At 28.7% G+C, this 18,986-nt stretch overlaps 1 long non-coding RNA gene across 1 annotated transcript; it reads right to left on the bottom strand.

The window, feature by feature from the left end:
• Positions 1 to 495: 495 nt before the first annotated feature.
• On the bottom strand, positions 496 to 18,742 carry LOC111641282. Its single transcript, XR_002759382.1, has 4 exons — positions 18,592 to 18,742; positions 8,618 to 8,682; positions 3,732 to 3,775; positions 496 to 571 (listed from the first exon to the last, which is right to left on the bottom strand). It is a non-coding gene; the product is annotated as an uncharacterized LOC111641282 (long non-coding RNA).
• Positions 18,743 to 18,986: the final 244 nt, after the last annotated feature.

The raw sequence follows: 18,986 nt of genomic DNA, 5'->3' as shown, positions 1-18,986 counted from the left end.
CCCCCAAAAAATTTCTGGGGATTTTTGACCATCCAGATTTGATCCCGGGTCCCCCAAAGAAGTAGACTGCCACTTTAACCACTCAGAAATCCAGTCTAGAAGCTAGATCAGGAGAATAGAATGGTTGCAGAACCACTTTTAAAAAACTAGCTCCAATATTAAAGAAAAATCATTTGAATCAATAGAATTTGTGTAAGATGTATCAAAGAAACTATTTTCAATCTCTAAAAGAAACTGATTTTTCAAAATGTTTCTGTTGAATTGAAGAAATCATTAGAAAAAGTATATTAATTATTACGAAATTACAGTATTAAATCAATTTTTTTATAGCTTAATTAAACATTAAGGTCTTTTGACCATTACTGAAACTTTTTGAAGTAGTTAACAAAGAACTTCTTGGTTAATTGACTTTTAAGTGACTTTAAATTATCAAAAAGAACTTTTAATGAAGTAAACGTATATATATATATATATATATATATAATTGCATAATAAAAATATAAAGCTTTAAAATGACTTACTTTGTAAATTCACAAGGATAAGAAAATTCAATTATGGACTTCAACATTTCCTGTAATTCATATAATAAATTAATTTTCAATGCACATTGTAAAAAAATTAAAAATTTCTTATTTCAAAATTTATTTATAAGTTAAATATACAGAATGATAAAACAAAAAAGTTTACTTGCACAGAGTAGACTTGACAATATTAGAAATAAATTTCAAATGTCTGTGATATATTAATGTTCAAGATTTAAGTGTTTTTTGCAAATCATAGCAGGGCATTAACAAGAATAACCAACTCATGGTATCACAAAGTTTATTTGCCTGGAATTGTGTGTATAAATATACATGCACAAATATAAACCATACACTAATATTCAAATTAGTAAAAGACTTAAAGCTGGATTATTTACAGGCTACAATTATACTACAAAATGTCCCACATAAACCAGACGTTGATTAAATAAAACTGGGTCTCAATCAATAAAACATTGGCTATGCAAGCTTTCTTAATGTTTTGTGAATAAAACTGAATTTTCAAAGAGTTTTTTTTTGCCTAGTTATGTGATTGTAACAACACAAAAAGAACACTTCGAATCAAAAACTGGCAATAAGTTCTTGACTTGAAATTAACTTCTCTACAATCCCTCCATTTTTTTACATGCATTTTTGAAACCCCCTGTATATCTTGATGATGTAATGATTGAAAGTCAGCAGAGAACTTTGAAATACCGTGGACATTCTCAATCAGAACAGAAGTGATTATCCTATACAGTTACATGGTCATCCAATACAGTAAACTGAATATGAATTTAGTATCCTGTATTAAATAATAAATTTAATAGTTTTAATCTCTCGAATCAGTTTTATACATTACTTATGGCAAAAATATCACAAACTAACTATTTTCTGTAATAAGAATATAGCCAACATGGCTAAATATGTCTCACACTGTACCGTACATGTTGGTCAAGGCAACTTTTCCTGAGAAGTAGAAGCAAGCATTATGAAGTAAAATATCTTACAAGATTGTATTATTTGCAATCTTCTATTATTGCGTATTATCACAATCATATTCTATTATCACATCCTATTTGTATACCTTTTCTTATTTAGGCATAAATATAAAGACAGCTTGCTGAAAAAACAAAAACAAGTAGTCACTTCATAGTTTTTGGAGAAAAGCTATGAAGTGACTACTTGTTTCAGAGTTAGTAAGCATAGTTGAGCCTTGTTTTAGTTTTATAATTCATTAACTTCTCTCATTTTATATAATGATAATTACTATTCTTTACTTGAAATATTGTATAAAGTCAATGACGATTACTGGATTTGGTATCATCAAAAAAATGTGTATATCTTTATATTATTATGTAAATAGCTATCCATTTCTGAATCCATTTGTATGGAAGCCGTCAGAAACATAGACTACTTTTAAAATGTGTGAGAAATTTATTAAATCTAGCTTCTCATTATTGTAACATTTTAAAACAAACAAAAATAAAGAAAAATTTTCATGACAGTAGGCACATCAGAGGCATTTTGGCATCCAGCAGTATTTTGGTGATTCACCTTCCTATACTGGACAAAGTTCTCATCCAAGATGAACCTCAGAAAGTCAGCACTGTCATGATGTCATTCAGCAGAGCATTCAGTTTTCAGTCCTTCTTGTTCTTCTGTCAAGAGCTGGAGACTCCTGAAGACAAAACAATAGTATTGCAGGTCCTCATACACTGACATACCAATTGTCAACCTCAGCATGTCCATTTCTTTTGCAAGGTCACTCTTGCTTCATGCAAACTATCCTTTTTAATCATCTTCAATTTGGCTATGAATCCCACATTTCTCTAGTGATCAGAACAAATACTGTGAGTTACTCTATCAGGGGTCACATTTTCCTTGTTGTCAGACTCCCTGAATTTCTTAGCTAAATCATAAACTTGTGTTTTCTTATAGCCAAACTGAGTCACAGTTTGTGAAGATGAATTTCCAGTATTGCAGCTCTCTGATCATATTCTTGCAACATATCGAAGCAGGTCCCAGTTGTTGACTGGTTGGTGCTTTCCTCTTGAGTGACTTGATGCATGCGTGTATTTTTGTCAATAGTTTTATCTCCAAGACTGCTTAAGATTGCCTGCGAAGAAATTCTGGATTTACCTTGACAACCTTATATATCTGTACATCATGCATTTTAAATTTTAAAGGAAAATTATGGTATTCATAAGCACCATCTCTACTGAGTGATTTTCTATTTATAGTTTCAATATAAAAATTTATATATTATTTTATAAAACTTTTCAAATCAGAACTCCACTTTAAAATACCAATTTTGATTCAAAAATGATGTATGGACTCTATGGACTAAAAAAACTAAAACATAAAAGTATATTTTAGTTACACATTCTTCTTCAAGTTCGGAAAACAAATTAGTTCAATGAAAGAGAATTAGAAATTATATACTGCTACGGTCAGATTACTTAACTATACACTACAAGTAATATTGTTCTACAGTGTTTGCAAGTTTTTGATTACTTATTTACACTATTACAATTTACTTTCTGGCTGTTATATTCTATAAATTTAATTAAAATTTATGTCTTCAAATATTAAGTGTCTCAATCATCTAATATTTATTATTTATCAAATAAACCTGATGTCTAAGAATAATATTCTTAATATTCTAATAATGTTAATTATTGTTGTGAAATTTCTTCAATATAATTAGAATATTCTTAAAACGCCAGTTTTATTTGAATTCAATGTTCTTCTAAGTTTTGGATCTGATGATGAGACACTGATGTCTTAAAAAGCATTTAATCTAGAATAAAAGTATCAACTCTGTTTTAGTATTTACGGTCTTTTTCTATAACTCCAATACTCTTCATACTAAGTCTATCTAGTGTATGTAACACATGATGTATGTACATTAAAAAAATGTTCAGACCTGTTGCTGTCCCAGTGCGGACAGAAATGCAACAGACAAGACACTTAAGCCATATTACTGGCTGTGCCAGTCTAGCAAGTAATCCAGTTTCCTGAGATTGTACTGTGTATGTTTACTAAGAGATTAATTGTATTAATTTTATATATTTGTTAAAAATGTAATGAATAAATAAAATAGAATACAAAAAAAAAAAAAATTATTTATGTAGAGTATTTTAGTCTTAAAATGCATTGAGAAAATAAATGTATAGATTAAATCTTTAAAAATATTTTTTTCTTTACCTCGTTATTGTAAGAATCAGGAAACTTCTGCAAAATCCAGCAATCTAAAAATTTATTTCAAAATAAAATATTTAAATAATTTAAATTCTAAAGGTTTAAAAAAGTAATTACTGCACTTATTTAGAGAATTATAAAAATATCATAAAATTATGACAATAATAATTGTTAATTTTATAATAGAATATTTAATAAAAATTAATAATGAAAATATTTTGTGAAAAATACTTTATGGATTTATTTATTTATAATAATAAAATTAATATGTCGTTTTGCAAAATCAATAATGTAAATTTTGTAATTAGTAACTATAATTTGAGTACTACATTAACAGAAATACACCTCAAGTATATTAATAAAAAAATCCAGAAACGAGTTGCTTAACCACTCTGCAGTGATCGACGGATATGCCCGTCAAGGGCGATCATGTGATACTGGAGAACATCATCTATATCCGCAAAAGAATTTTGCGGATATCGACGATAACTAACCAAAAACCACGGCGAAAAAATTCACATAAAGAAGGAATTATTTGACAATAAAAAAGATTTTTCTTTATTAGATATAACTTTAAAAAATTTTTTCTGAAACGGTAACGAGAAAAACGCATGGAAAAATTCTTTAAAAATTTCCCACATTTATTCTCCACTACATTGTAATAGCACCATAGCTGACTAACCCACTGTACAAAGGTTAACCTTCCTGGAGCATTTGGTAATACCATCTGTTATGAAATTTTATTAAAGACTTTATATTTTTAACTATTATAAAATAGCAAAAAACTTAATTTTGAGGATGAGTTTTATGAAAAAGATTATAAATGCTAATAACAAGTAAAACTGTCGTTAAGTTAGACCCTAATGGAGATACACATGACCCCCTTTATCTCCCCATTCCCTCAACCTTTGATCACCAAAATTCAATAGCATCAATTCCATAATAAACAAAGTTCCCCTGAAAAATTTCAGAAATTTTTACGAAAAGTACAGAAGTTATTAAGCTTCAAACAGGATAAATGAAATCATGTCCCCCACACACATACAGAAAAAAACCCCCCAAATTTTTTTTTTTGCATTTCTTGCTCCTAAGTCCAAAAATGTAAAAACGAGGGAGTCATTTTTTGACCGATCAGCATACTTTCCCTCTGTTATATATAACATCCAAGAAAGTAAAAAAAAAAAAAATACATTTCTACATAAATATTTTGACTTATATATCATATCAGACATACTACAAATGACCATTTCAAAAATCACTTCCCCCCTCTTAAATCAACTGATTAGGGGAAGATCACGAATTCAATTCTAACACGTATCACTATTTCACAAGTATTCTAAATAAATGAATAAAATGATTTAAATCACAATACTCTTAAAATAAAGTAACCTTCTCAGAATAGAAATATTGGCAAAATGTCACTTAAAGCTTTAGTCTGAACTTTAATTAATATTTAAATAATTTTATTCAATCTGAACGGATAAAAATAGTTAATTTTATATTAAAAAATTAAGCATAACAAAAACTGCTTAAGTAAACGATAGTTAATTATTATTAATTTAATTAATTACAGAGTGACTCTAAACTCGATTAACTCTGTATATGACTTAAGTGCTTTTAAGCAATAATATAAATAAGATCCCAATTTAACTTTTACAATGGTTAAATGACTTAAGGACTACATTATACATTATTAATTTAATAAATTAATTTAAAAAAATCCAATTAATGGAGAATTTTTTATTCTTCATTTAATTCTTGAAATTAAATTATATTGCTTATACAATAAAATCTGTATAAGTGATATTTAATTTTTTTGTGTTTACAAACATATTTTATTCTAAATAATTGCAGATTCAATTCATAGGAAATGCTAAATAATGAAAATATACATTTTTTTTAGTAAAAATGAGATGATAAAATGATAAAAAATAAACTTAAAATAAGATTTAATGAAACAAAATTAAGTGAACGATTATAATTGATTAGTATTTGATTAAACGAATATTAATTCATTGTAATTTTTCATTTAATTTTGTTTATTTAATTTTACTATTCAATTAAAAATGCTTATTTTAAGTAAACTGTATTCATCAATGTATAAACTCTTGTTGTCCTTGTACTAAATCAACTTGAAAGAAATACCTGACTGCTTCATTCTAAATTTAACATTAATTTAATGACATTAAACAACTTTTTAAACTTCTAATATTGCTCAACTTACAATAAATTATATAAAGTAATTTAAAAATGATCAGTTTTTTTATGATCATATAAAAATTTAATTTAATTGATGTCATAATTTTAATATAATTATAATTTTTACACAGTTATGAATTTACATACATACGTAATAATTTACGTTTATAAATTTGTACTTAATTTTAACATAATTTTACAAAATCAAACATATAACTTACAAAATTCAGACTTAATTTAAATTTAAATTATAGCTAATTAATAAAAGGTTTTTGGTGAATAGATATATAGTTAGTTAATTTAACTTAAAGCTTTAACATTAAAATAATAATTCAAAATATTTTTCAATTAATTCTCAAAAGACATAATCTCTTTAATCTGCAACATAATTTATTTCTGTATAAATATATACTTATATTGTATCTGTCAATTATCCATTTCTTCTATTTTTATATATACACAACAGAAAATATTTGGTTCTATCAAATGAAACATAGACTCAGACATCCAATGCAAGAATATGATTTATAGTATGGGTACTGTACATGAACGGATTAACAACAGTATACGCAATTACTGAACAACTTGCTCACTCATTCAGAGGTACTGTACACCCCACCCCGTCCCCCTGTACAGCAGCAATCTACTCTCCCACAATATTACTGTGTTGCTATTACATTCTGTTTCATTTGAAGGGACCAAATATATAACTGATAGTTATTTTCTTGTGATTTGTTTCTCTTAAACTGATGAAGATTCTACAACAGAATAAATATAAAATCATTCTCCATACTTGCCAATGTTTTTACCATTTCATGTATTATTATTAGTTTTGTTCCTAAATCTATTATCTTTTCCATCTTTTATCATCATTCATCACTTTTATATTTTTTTTCTTATTTATTATGTTGAAAACTAAAACACTGAATAATTTAAAAAGTAAAATAAAATGTGAATATAGAAAAATGATTTAATTTTACTGTACTGTAAAACATAGAAATCAAATGATACTGGAGAACATCATCTATATCCGCAAAAGAATTTTGCGGATATCGACGATAACTAACCAAAAACCACGGCGAAAAAATTCACATAAAGAAGGAATTATTTGACAATAAAAAAGATTTTTCTTTATTAGATATAACTTTAAAAAATTTTTTCTGAAACGGTAACGAGAAAAACGCATGGAAAAATTCTTTAAAAATTTCCCACATTTATTCTCCACTACATTGTAATAGCACCATAGCTGACTAACCCACTGTACAAAGGTTAACCTTCCTGGAGCATTTGGTAATACCATCTGTTATGAAATTTTATTAAAGACTTTATATTTTTAACTATTATAAAATAGCAAAAAACTTAATTTTGAGGATGAGTTTTATGAAAAAGATTATAAATGCTAATAACAAGTAAAACTGTCGTTAAGTTAGACCCTAATGGAGATACACATGACCCCCTTTATCTCCCCATTCCCTCAACCTTTGATCACCAAAATTCAATAGCATCAATTCCATAATAAACAAAGTTCCCCTGAAAAATTTCAGAAATTTTTACGAAAAGTACAGAAGTTATTAAGCTTCAAACAGGATAAATGAAATCATGTCCCCCACACACATACAGAAAAAAACCCCCCAAATTTTTTTTTTTGCATTTCTTGCTCCTAAGTCCAAAAATGTAAAAACGAGGGAGTCATTTTTTGACCGATCAGCATACTTTCCCTCTGTTATATATAACATCCAAGAAAGTAAAAAAAAAAAAAAATACATTNGACATGGACACTAAAGGTGTCCCCAGTCAGCACCATATGTAACCGAGGATGGTTATAACATACTTAAATATATCTGGAAAAGGAAATTGGACTGGAGTCTCAAGTTGTGTAATTGGCAACACATCCACATGGTAAACAGGAGTTGTGGGTTAAAGTCCTGCTCCAGGTCAATTCTTTTCTTCCAAAATAATTATAATTTAATTAAATAATTTTTACTATTAAATTTAATATGAGATGGCACCTAATGCTGCCCTCTAGGACAAATTATTTAGAAATTAATTAAATATGATCATGGAAAGTAGTCCGAAGTTATCTGGAGTCGTTTGGCTTATTACAAATATATCGGGTTTACAGATGTTTGTATAAAAAAATTAATTTACCTTTGATTTATTAGTGAACATTCCATATGGAATTAATTTTATATCTTTAAAACAGACAAAAATATAATGTCAAAAATAACTTCATGAAGATTATTATTCCTGTAAAAACAGATCAAGATAGTTTCAAGCATTTTAAAAAGAATCCCATCATATTTCTCTTCAAGCCATATTTAAAAATTAAAAATTCCTAAACCATTCTGATCACATGAATTCAGATGAATCAAAACAAATAACAAAAGTGCATATTTCCAATATTTAATCTTCTTAAAGATTTATATACGTATGAATTATAAATTGTAACTATATAAACTTCCAATCAAATAGTTTAGAGTAAACAGAGCTATCTGAATGACAATCTTATTAACAGACTATTCCTATGTATTATCTCGTCAATAAGAAGTTAAGTATATTATCTCAATATGATAAAGATATATTTTTTCTTTTATTAACATGAAATTTTATTATCTTAATATATTATTAAAAAATAAGAATATTTTATATTTATGCAATTTTATAATAACTTCTGAAAATTATTATATACTTACTTTCATTACTAGAAGATGGAATGACTACTTCACAGAAACATTCAAAAACTCGTTTTGGATTTTCTCTAAAAAAAAATAATTGCACTTGTTAATATAATTTTAAAGTATTTTTGTCGGTAATTAAGGTAAATTAAAAACTCGTATTCAAACTCAAATTTTTTATAAATATTTAAAATTTCATATTCAGTAATAAATAGCACATTTCACATCATTTTAATTCAATTTTGTCTCAAAGATATAATTCTAATTTTTTATTATTGCTAATAAGATCTAAATCTCAAATAAAAGTATTTTTAATATTTCTCACATACAGTACTCTCTTGTTAATCCAGCATCTCAATTATCTGCATAATCTTAAAGTGTGATTGCCTATGCATTTTTATTTCCATAAAAATATTAGTCATGTCACACATCCTGCTTTTCTGTTTACTTGTTTCATTTCTGTATACAGAATTAAATGTCAGCATATTATACTGTTTGCCCAAAATGCCATCTTCCTCCAAAAAATCAGTACCAAAGGATGAGAGGTTACATCATTCATTGTTTTTAGACAGCTTATAAACCTATACTCTACTGTTTATCTGGCACCCCTCTGTGCAAGAATGGCTCACAAGGAAACACAGGAGATTGTCATCACCAGTTTTGACAAAATCTTGCGAACACGTAGTATTTATTTGTACTTAAACTCTGCCAAAGCCGCAGGACCCTCTATTCAGACATTCTCGAGAAAATCGCAATTAAAGTTTTTCTAGAACATTATATTAATACCTATGCAAAAACATCATTTACATGTTAATGGTGTAGCATGATTAGTTGTTTGTACAGTGTTATGTGTAGTTTTTAAAGTCGTTGAAAATTTATTTATTAATTTGATCTCTCCAAATTTAGAAAATACATATAAATACATTATAATAACATTTTAATGTAATGTAGGCTCTCATACTACACATATCAATACATTTACTAAATTACAATTCATATGTAAGGATCGGAAGATACTATAATAAGCAAGTCAACACCAAAAATGCTCTTTGCAGTAAAAAATATATATATAATGTATATAATATATTAGTAAGTAGATAGGTCAAGTTTTCTTTCCTAATCTATTCAGGAAAGAAAACTAGACAAAGATGATTATGCTTTCTGCCTGGAGAGGTCAAGGCACCACTGGAGTTCATTGGGAGAGTCCCTTTGATGTAGAAAGAGAAACCGACCAAAGTTGACAGCTAGGATTCTCTCTTTTCATTCACCAGTGAACCCAATGATGGACAGTATAAATAAAACCATTAAGCATGCCAAATAAATATTTATAGAAGACTTATACTATGTTTGGTTTGTGAGATATGGATATTCCTAAGGCATTAATGAGCACTAGTGTGCTATAGTTATCTCCTTAAAACCAATAGAGAAATAGCCAGTTGTGAAGATGCTATTAAAATACACTAATTCACAACAAGTTGAGCACACCAGTTTTTGTGACATGTTAAAATATGCATTGTTTTTGTCTCAAATAATATGTGAAAGAAATAATTTCAAAAACATTAATGAAGTTTGTTTTCCAGCCTTTTATTAAAACAAAATGTAAAGATTATGCAAATGAAGTAGCAATGATTATTTGTGCATTGTGCACCGAACCATTATTAATAGTTCTAGAAAAACTTTAATCACGATTTTCTTGAGAATACCTGAATAATGAATCCTGCAGCTTTGGTGGCGTTTAAGTACAAGTAAATACTACTCGTCCACAAAATTTAATCAAAATCGGTGATGACAACTTCCCAGGTTCCCCTTATCAGCAAGTTCAGTATAATACCAAACTCGATGTCAATACTTTTTTGGCATTCACCAAAAGAAGCATATTATGGATTTTCAGTGTTAGGAGACAATATATAGCCTATATATATATAACTGTGTGAGTTTTAAGAGCATGTACAAATGATAATTAAAGCAGCAACCTTTTAATAATTTCAATATTAATGCATAGATAACATCATGCATCATTCCAATCTTGGAATTTGCATCAACCATATGGAAGATTTTAATTTATCCTTGAAATAGGAATTTCTTTCATGTCATAATTCCTTCTTTCTCTTCAAATATTCATCCACTTTAGCCACATTTTTCCTAGGTTCAAGCACTTCTCATACAATTCATAGTGTTTGTATATAAATTTATCAATTCCCTCTCAATTCTTTCTCTCATTCAATATTAATAGATTTTATGCTTTTTGCTGACAATTTTTTAATTTACTATCTGTTAGGATATTATAACATCCTTTAGAGCATAAGCTATCTTGCTACATCTCTGTATTACGTGTAAAAATAAAAAAAAAAATTCAAATAAAAGCTTCAGATGACTTTATTTTTAATAAACTTCAGTGTTGGAAAACCAAATTATAATTTTAAAATTTTATTTATTTTACGTTCACTAATTTATGAGCTTTTAATTAAATAGCTGCAACTAAGAGAGAAAAATTAATCTAATATTATTATTAAAATAAATTTTTAAGCTTTGAATCATATGCATATTAACAGCATTTAAAAATATATGTAATATCAAATGTAAACCAATTATATACAGTATTCGATTTTAAAAATACGAAAGAACATTTACTACAATTATTAATCTTACAATATCCTGCTTTTCATAATAATAGTTTTAATATTTAAAACATTTATTCACTAATATTTTTTGTTTTTTTCTAGATATTAAAGGCTGAATTATCCAGTTTTGTCGTTATTCTCTTTCGTAATAAATTTATTATCTGGCAATTTTATCATAATCTTTATAATTTTATTGCTAAAATTAATATGATAAAACTGCTAAGGAATAAACGAGTATTGTTCTTCTTGAAAGAGATATTACACAAAATAAAATATTTTGTGTAATATCTCTTATATATCAGAAACTTTTTCACTTCATTTGATAAAAATTTAACAAACAGTTTTCCTTAGAAAGAATAATAGCAGTAATAATAATAATAAAAAAACTGATTGCTTTAGAAAACAAAAAATATTTATTATGAAACATTTATAAATACAATTCGAAAATTTGTAGCTTAACCTGGAATAGTGAAAGTGATTTAATGGAGTAAATATGAGTTCATAATTGATTTTCCACATAATGGTCTGAAACTTCTTTTAATGCAAACAAAATTACAAAATGGCATTTAAAATTCTTACTATTGTTTAACAAATACTCGAAAAAGGCATTACATGCAACATGTTCAACTGATATGTTTACATTGTAATTGCTGATGATACCATTATGCTACACATTTTACTCATTTTATTTGCATTTAACCTTAGCTTTGGCTTTAAGAATGATAATTAAAGTATCGGTAGCATCACACAAAAACACAATCCAAACTTAATATATGTTTAATTGAAGTTTCTAGAAGTCCATAGAGAGTTTTAGAAAATTGTAATTAGTGATCTAGGAGTTATTGTTGAGTTATTATTGCATGACTCTTTTAGTGCAGAAAACCCTTTAATCTGTAAAGGCTTTCGAAACAATGGTAATAGAAAATCTATGGCGGATCTGTACATATGAACCAAACCATAAAATCAATTCATAAGCACTTTAAAACTAAATATTTGTCTTCGGAGTGAGCCCACAAAATTTAAATTTTCAGATGTCACCGCTAAGCAATAGTTTATATAAATTTTTTAAATTATAAATTTTGTATAGAATCATTTGCTTTTTAGTAGTGTGATTTGTATATGTTTACTCCATTACAGCATTTTTAATAGTTAGGTTTAGAAAGTTAGAAATTTGGAATGTTTTATAACTTCAGACATTCCAGTATATCAGTAACCTGCAATTTTTATTTATTTTTTGTAGTATAAATTATTTATCATTATCAACATCATCATAATTCATTTTCTATTATTATAACTGTAATTTCCTGCATATAACCTGCAAAAACTGTTAGAATACATAACCTATATCTACTTTCAAACTGGCTTTAAAACACATACAACCAATGGGTTATAATATACTCAGAAAATTAAATTAATTATATATTTTTGACACAACTAAGTCTCATCTCTAAAATCATGCTGCTGTCAATGGCTGCACACCTTAGAGGCATGAAAGAGTATATATCAGGAGGTGCAATTTGGCATAGAGTGCAGTAGATCCCCCTATAAGACGGTAGATACGTTCCGTTCTTTATGAATCAATTTTGTAGGAATCATAGTTTACGGACTACGGCTGTTTGAAAGGTTTTCTTTCATAAAATTAATCGATTCTAGACTAATTCGACTCAACATTTCCAAAATACGTATATTTTTTTGAAAATAATCCGTATAAACTACGTTATAAACAAAAAATTGTAGGATTGCTTACCGAGTGTGTACCGTTCGACTACGCCCGTTGCTAAAGCTTGGTTTCGTCGCGGAACAGCGCATCAAATTGCGGCCGCGATTTCTGATATTATTTTTCTGCGAAAACTTCGTTGACCTTTGGAGACATCATTAATATAAATAATTTTTATGGCCGTTAAATAAGAAATGTTTCTTTCACAAGAAATGTATAAAATTACAGTACTAAACAGACGATAGGTCGCCTAACTCGCCGTAGCGTGACGCTAGACGGCGAAAAATATATATTTAATTATAATAAAGTTACAATAAATTAAGTTAATATATAATTATATATACAGTACCTAATTTATATATAATTAATATATAATTATATGTACAGTACCTAATTTATATATAATTATATGAACAGACGATACTAAACTCAATTTATCCGCCTAAACGTCCGTAGCGCCACGCTACGGACGGCGGGAAAGTAGTTCGGCTGCCCGATGACGTTTTACGTATTATAGGAGTTATTTTTACCGTTGTTTATGGATACTGCCACAATTTTTATAGGAATCATAACTATAGGAAACGGTTTTATAGGGGGATCTACTGTATTTGGTGCCCAAATCATGCACACATAAAATAAACCAGACTTGTAAGTAGTCGGGGGCCGAGAACCGGGTCAAAATAAAATACAAAATGCTGAGACTGTTTCTACGAACAGGCGCGAGTTCGAGATTTGTGCATGCATTGCTTGCACTCTCCGAGACATAGTCTCATCCCAAGAATGGCTTCGCTATTTTACTTGTTATAGTTTTAAATTCAGAAATAGATATTGTTGTTAGATTTTATGTTTAATTCTTATTCTATAAATCCAAAATCCACAATGTTATTATTAAAATGTTCTTTATTAATTCTGTTTCATACTTGATTTAATTTTTGTTGAAAATGGCCTGAAATGGGAGGCTGTCCGTAAACAATGTCACACCCCAAGGGGGATAGGGAGTTTAAGAAACATGACAATTTGTGACGAGACAGGGGGAGGGGTTTAGCGTAGTGTGATGTCACTGTTTACTAAATACACATTTTAAGTTATTGGTGGATCTTGCATAATAAAATCATATGTGCATTGCTCTTTTATTCTGCAACTCTCAATAACGATATTGTAAAACTCCTATAGAGACTATGGGCATTTGCTTGGGAATAAAAATGCCAAAACTGTATTGGAGAAAATTTGATCAGCACGATGAGTTGTACATAAAATATCTTATTTCATAATTTTCTTTGGACTTGCTACCATTTCAACAAGGCAGAGGAGTTCATGGTGAAGATTGTGCAAGACTCTGTGAAAGATATCAAACGGATTGACAAAGAATTTATTGACATGGAAAATCTCTCTGAAAGTGCTGATACAGAAACTGAAGTACCACCTCTTGGTATAGTATTAATAGCAGAACACTTAACTAGTGCATGGAAGTGAAAAAAATTTTAGAATAAGCTATTTGATATTTACTTTGTAAATAAAATTTCTTAAACTAAATTCTACTTCTGATTGTTGTACTTTTTTAAAAAAAAGAGGGGGTTGTGACTGATGTGACATGATTTTAAAGGGAGTTTGAGAAAAATGTGACACATGACAAGGGAGGAGTGTTAAAATTCATCAAAAACCACATATCATCATTTATGATTGATCCAAAGCCAAGACTGTTTCGTAATAAATATTTTTAGTTTAGTTTATTTTTTTTTTTGCATAAATAATAATCTAAATTCAATTAAAGTAACTGTCTTCATAAACCAGCAAAGTTTTAATCAAATAAATATTTGTGGTTTTTCAAAAAGTGAATCACTTAAAAAATTAGCATAAATACTATACAGCTTGAAAGAATGTTCCATTTTTGCAAGCTGTGTAACCTGAAAACAGTTATTATCCTTCTTAAATAAGTCATTATAATAACAGTTTGTGTAATGCATCCTAATTTCAGAATAAAAATTATGACGATGTACGACGAATTTATAAAATCATCCTTTTAAATCAAATTAATCAAATCTAAATCAAGGTTCTAATTATTAAAGTTATTAGTGTTAAAAACTTCAATAATCAAACAAAATAAATTAATACTTTGAAAATCAGACCATATTTCCTGATTCAAATTAAATGCAATCTGAAATTATGTAAATTCCAGTTAGTTATCTTAGGATACATCCCTATGTAATCACTATAAAATCATCCAATCACTTAACAAATTCTAAGTATGCATATTTGAGTAAACTATAAATGAATTAGTACTGATTACAGCCAAATATTGCTTGATATAAACTGACACAATATTATTATTGGATAAAGCCATAAGATGTGTTAACAAGTTAATAAATTTATCCATAAAATGACCTTAACATGTATACTTTTTCGTTTTCTTAGACACCAAAAACAATCTAATTAACAGTACTTTTGGATCTCAGCCTATCAAGTACAAAATCCACTATAACAAACACAATGGATTTTAGTATTGCTTACTTTAAACCTATATCAAAGTATGCCTTTCAAAGTAAGATTTCTTCCAGCACTTATTATACTATTTGTTCTTAGATCAAACTATGATCAGATAGATTAGAACTATTGTAATTCTCTTAATTTCAAAATAAATTAATTTAATATTTGTAATAAAATTTTCAGCACTTGATAAATGAAAATTGATAAGGAACAAGTATTCAAAATGGATATTATCATAAAAAATTGAATACTACAACTCATTATTAAATAGATAGATGTTTTGTCCGTTATGCATTGATTTCTGAGGTGCAGAATAAGTATTTCAGGACTCCACAACATATAATTAAGACCTACAATATGTTTCCACAGAGAAATAGTTTTAATAAAATATGAAATTCACAATATTATTTCAATAATCTAAATCAGCGCTGTCCAACTGGCGGCCCGCGGGCCGTATACGGCCCGCCAAATAATTTTTACGGCCCGCGAGTACATTTTACTATGAATAAATTTATGTTACTAAATTATTATTATTAATATTAAAATTATTTTACTACCGTGTTTACCCGAAAATAAGACAGTGTCTTATATTAATTTTTGCTCTGAAAAATGCGCTAGGTCTTATTTTTTCCAGGAATAAGAATTCACATTTATTATTGAACAAAAAAATTCCCAAGTCGAACTTAGACGAGAGTGACGTATATCCGGTGTGTCGAACTGTCGCCTTTTTATAGCGTCAACATCGGACTCGCTGACCAATTAGTGCTTATTGAACCGTAGCACTATGCAAATGTCATGTGGCGTGATTCCCAGCCGACCAATTAGCCATCACCAACCTTCTTGGCCCCCGAAATGTTTGGTGAAGAAAATATGGCCCGCGGGCTATGATAAGTTGGACAGCGCTGATCTAAATATTAAAAAAATAAAAATAAAAGTCACATTAACATATGGGTAAACTTGGTCGCGGTTGAGGCCTTGCCTTTTTGGGTCTCATCTTACTGCTTGCTACTTATATTTTTGCCCTGTATCTATAACTTATCTATATCTACTGTACACAATACCTCTAAATAAATTGGATCAAATGTCTCAAAAGTGCTTAATATTGCCTTGGAAAAATCTGCAATTTAGACAACTGGATGGTAAGAAATAAAGCCTAATATATCTGGTGAAGCATCCATAAAAATTTAAGTCAACTCAAATTCAAACTTGAAACTCTCAAACTGGCAGGAAGGTCTTTTACTGCTTCAGCCATCCAATATAGAAAATATCTGAGTAATAAGCAATGTATAAAGCACAAACTTGGTAATTACTAAATAATCGGTTAGAATATGAAAAACTAAGTCTTTAATTTCCAAAAAATATAATAAAAATGACATTCTAGTAAAAAATTCTTGCCTACAGAACAGAATTAACTTTCACATATTCACAAGAATTTATTTTCTTGAAAACACTTAACAAAATAACGGATATTCACAACTGACTCATCTAAAAGACATATATCTAGTTTAATAAAATGGAACAGAATAGCTTTAAAGTTAACTTATTCATTATCAGAAAATTTTTAAAATGTTATTTTTCTGTAATAAGAAAAAGTATTGTTTTAAAAAAAAAAATACATAGATTACATTACTTTCTAGCAGTATAACATCATCACATATTATTAAAAAATTTCAGAAATGTTATTACTATTATCAAAAGAAAAAAATTATTATAAAGTACAATAAAATATAATTTATTATTGTATAAAGTATATTTCCTTCTTTTTATATTTTCCAATTATTACAGGAAATATCAATAAATATATTTTACAATTTACAGTAATATAGATATAGGTGGGTAGAAATTACTTTTAGGTCATTTATTTATATACTTGTATTATATATAAATCAATTATCTAAAACTAACTTCTACCCACCCATTTATACATGCATAAATGGGTGGGTAGAAGTTTGTTTATATCCACAGTATTCCTATTTATGCATTCACATATATGTGGATGTTTGACACATACTGTTAACATTTTGAAAGCTATTATATTGAACATAAAGCAAATTAAATTTCATAAGAAATCTGGGTAAAAAGCACTTTTAGGTAAATTATATACAATCCTCTATTGAATACAAGTGCAATTCCGAACGATGCCGTCGGAACCTTATCGACGGCGGCACATTATCCCACAAAAAAAAAGGGCAATTGTCGAAGGCCCACAAAACAGGGAGAACCGAACCGGTCTTTTATACGAAAGTATTTCTCTCGAAGAAAAATGTCCGAAGTCGACATCATACGCGGGGCCCCAATTCAAATTTGCCCGAGTCTCACAAAACCACAACGCACCGCCACTTGTCTGAGCCAAAGACGAACCCACGGGCGTCCGCACCGGAGGCAAACAAAACGCCCGTCCCCTCCTGGAGAGCAAGTAAAAACGTTCCACAAATTATAATTGTCGAAACGATCGAAGAATCGTTAAGAATAAGAATAAAAAAAAAAAGGTCAAAACAAATTAAAGAAATAAAGTAAAAAATACATTTAGGTAAATTACATACAACTGGTTACTTTTTTTTTTTTTTTTTTTAACTCTTTCCACCCTGTGGGCACTAAGAGGGCCTCTTTTGCAAGCACATTATGGGTTTGGCCAGGCTCACAATGGGGCTGCCGGATGGTGAGGGACGGGGCCCGACATATCCGAACGGACCACCCCCCGAAAAATTCCTGGAGATTTTTCGCCCCATTCAGATTCGAACCCGGGTCCTCCAGAGCAGTAGGCTGCCACCTTGATTGCTTGGCCATCCGGCCGCTACAACCGGTTACTAACAAAGCTCCAAACGGTGAGGTCCAGACCTCATCAGAGCCGTAGACCATGCCCATAGAAGTAACAAGATCAGAACCGATGGTGTCTGCACGTGACCATTGGCGGGATATAGCTCCCAGAAAATAAAATTTCGCATCCACAACCAGTTTACAGAAAACTTACCATCTGTTTCAGGTTATAATCTCAGTAAGATGTTAAAAATTGATTAATTTTGCAACGGGATTTTACATTAAATTCAATGGAGATAACCGCACCGTAATCGACATGCTTACATGTAATTGATTAAAAAGAAACATCTGTACAGCTTGATAGTACCTTAACGTGCATTACACTACATAAATTGAACATAGAGAGAGATTACCTTAGCCGCGATTCCATATTTTCCTTGGATTTTCTAATTTTCTTAATATTATTGGCGTTAAAAAAAAGTTTTTAAAGTATATTTACATCCGTGACGTTTTTTTTAAGTCATTTTAAGTTTCAAAGTCCGTCCACTCCTCCGAAAGCCGACTTCCGACTGGTCGTTGCCATAGACATTATTGAAGAGAATAAATATTTTCGCAAAATAAATTATCTTATAATACATAAATTAATAATTATATAGTTAAAATATGTATTAATAAATATAAAAATGTTAAGATGTTTATCTTTTCGTAAAATAATGGTGATTAATTTTTCTATATCTATTTAAATATAGGCTTGAGTAAATATTAATTTTGTATGTGTAAAGTGTTTTCTGATAAGATGTGAAAAATT

This window comes from Centruroides sculpturatus, unplaced genomic scaffold (genome assembly GCF_000671375.1).
Source record: "Centruroides sculpturatus isolate CEXI.00-Female unplaced genomic scaffold, Cexi_2.0 scaffold1520, whole genome shotgun sequence".
NCBI classification, from domain to species: Eukaryota; Metazoa; Arthropoda; class Arachnida; order Scorpiones; family Buthidae; genus Centruroides; species Centruroides sculpturatus.
Note: the sequence above shows the minus strand (reverse complement) of the source record. Positions and strands in the feature narration are given on the sequence as shown.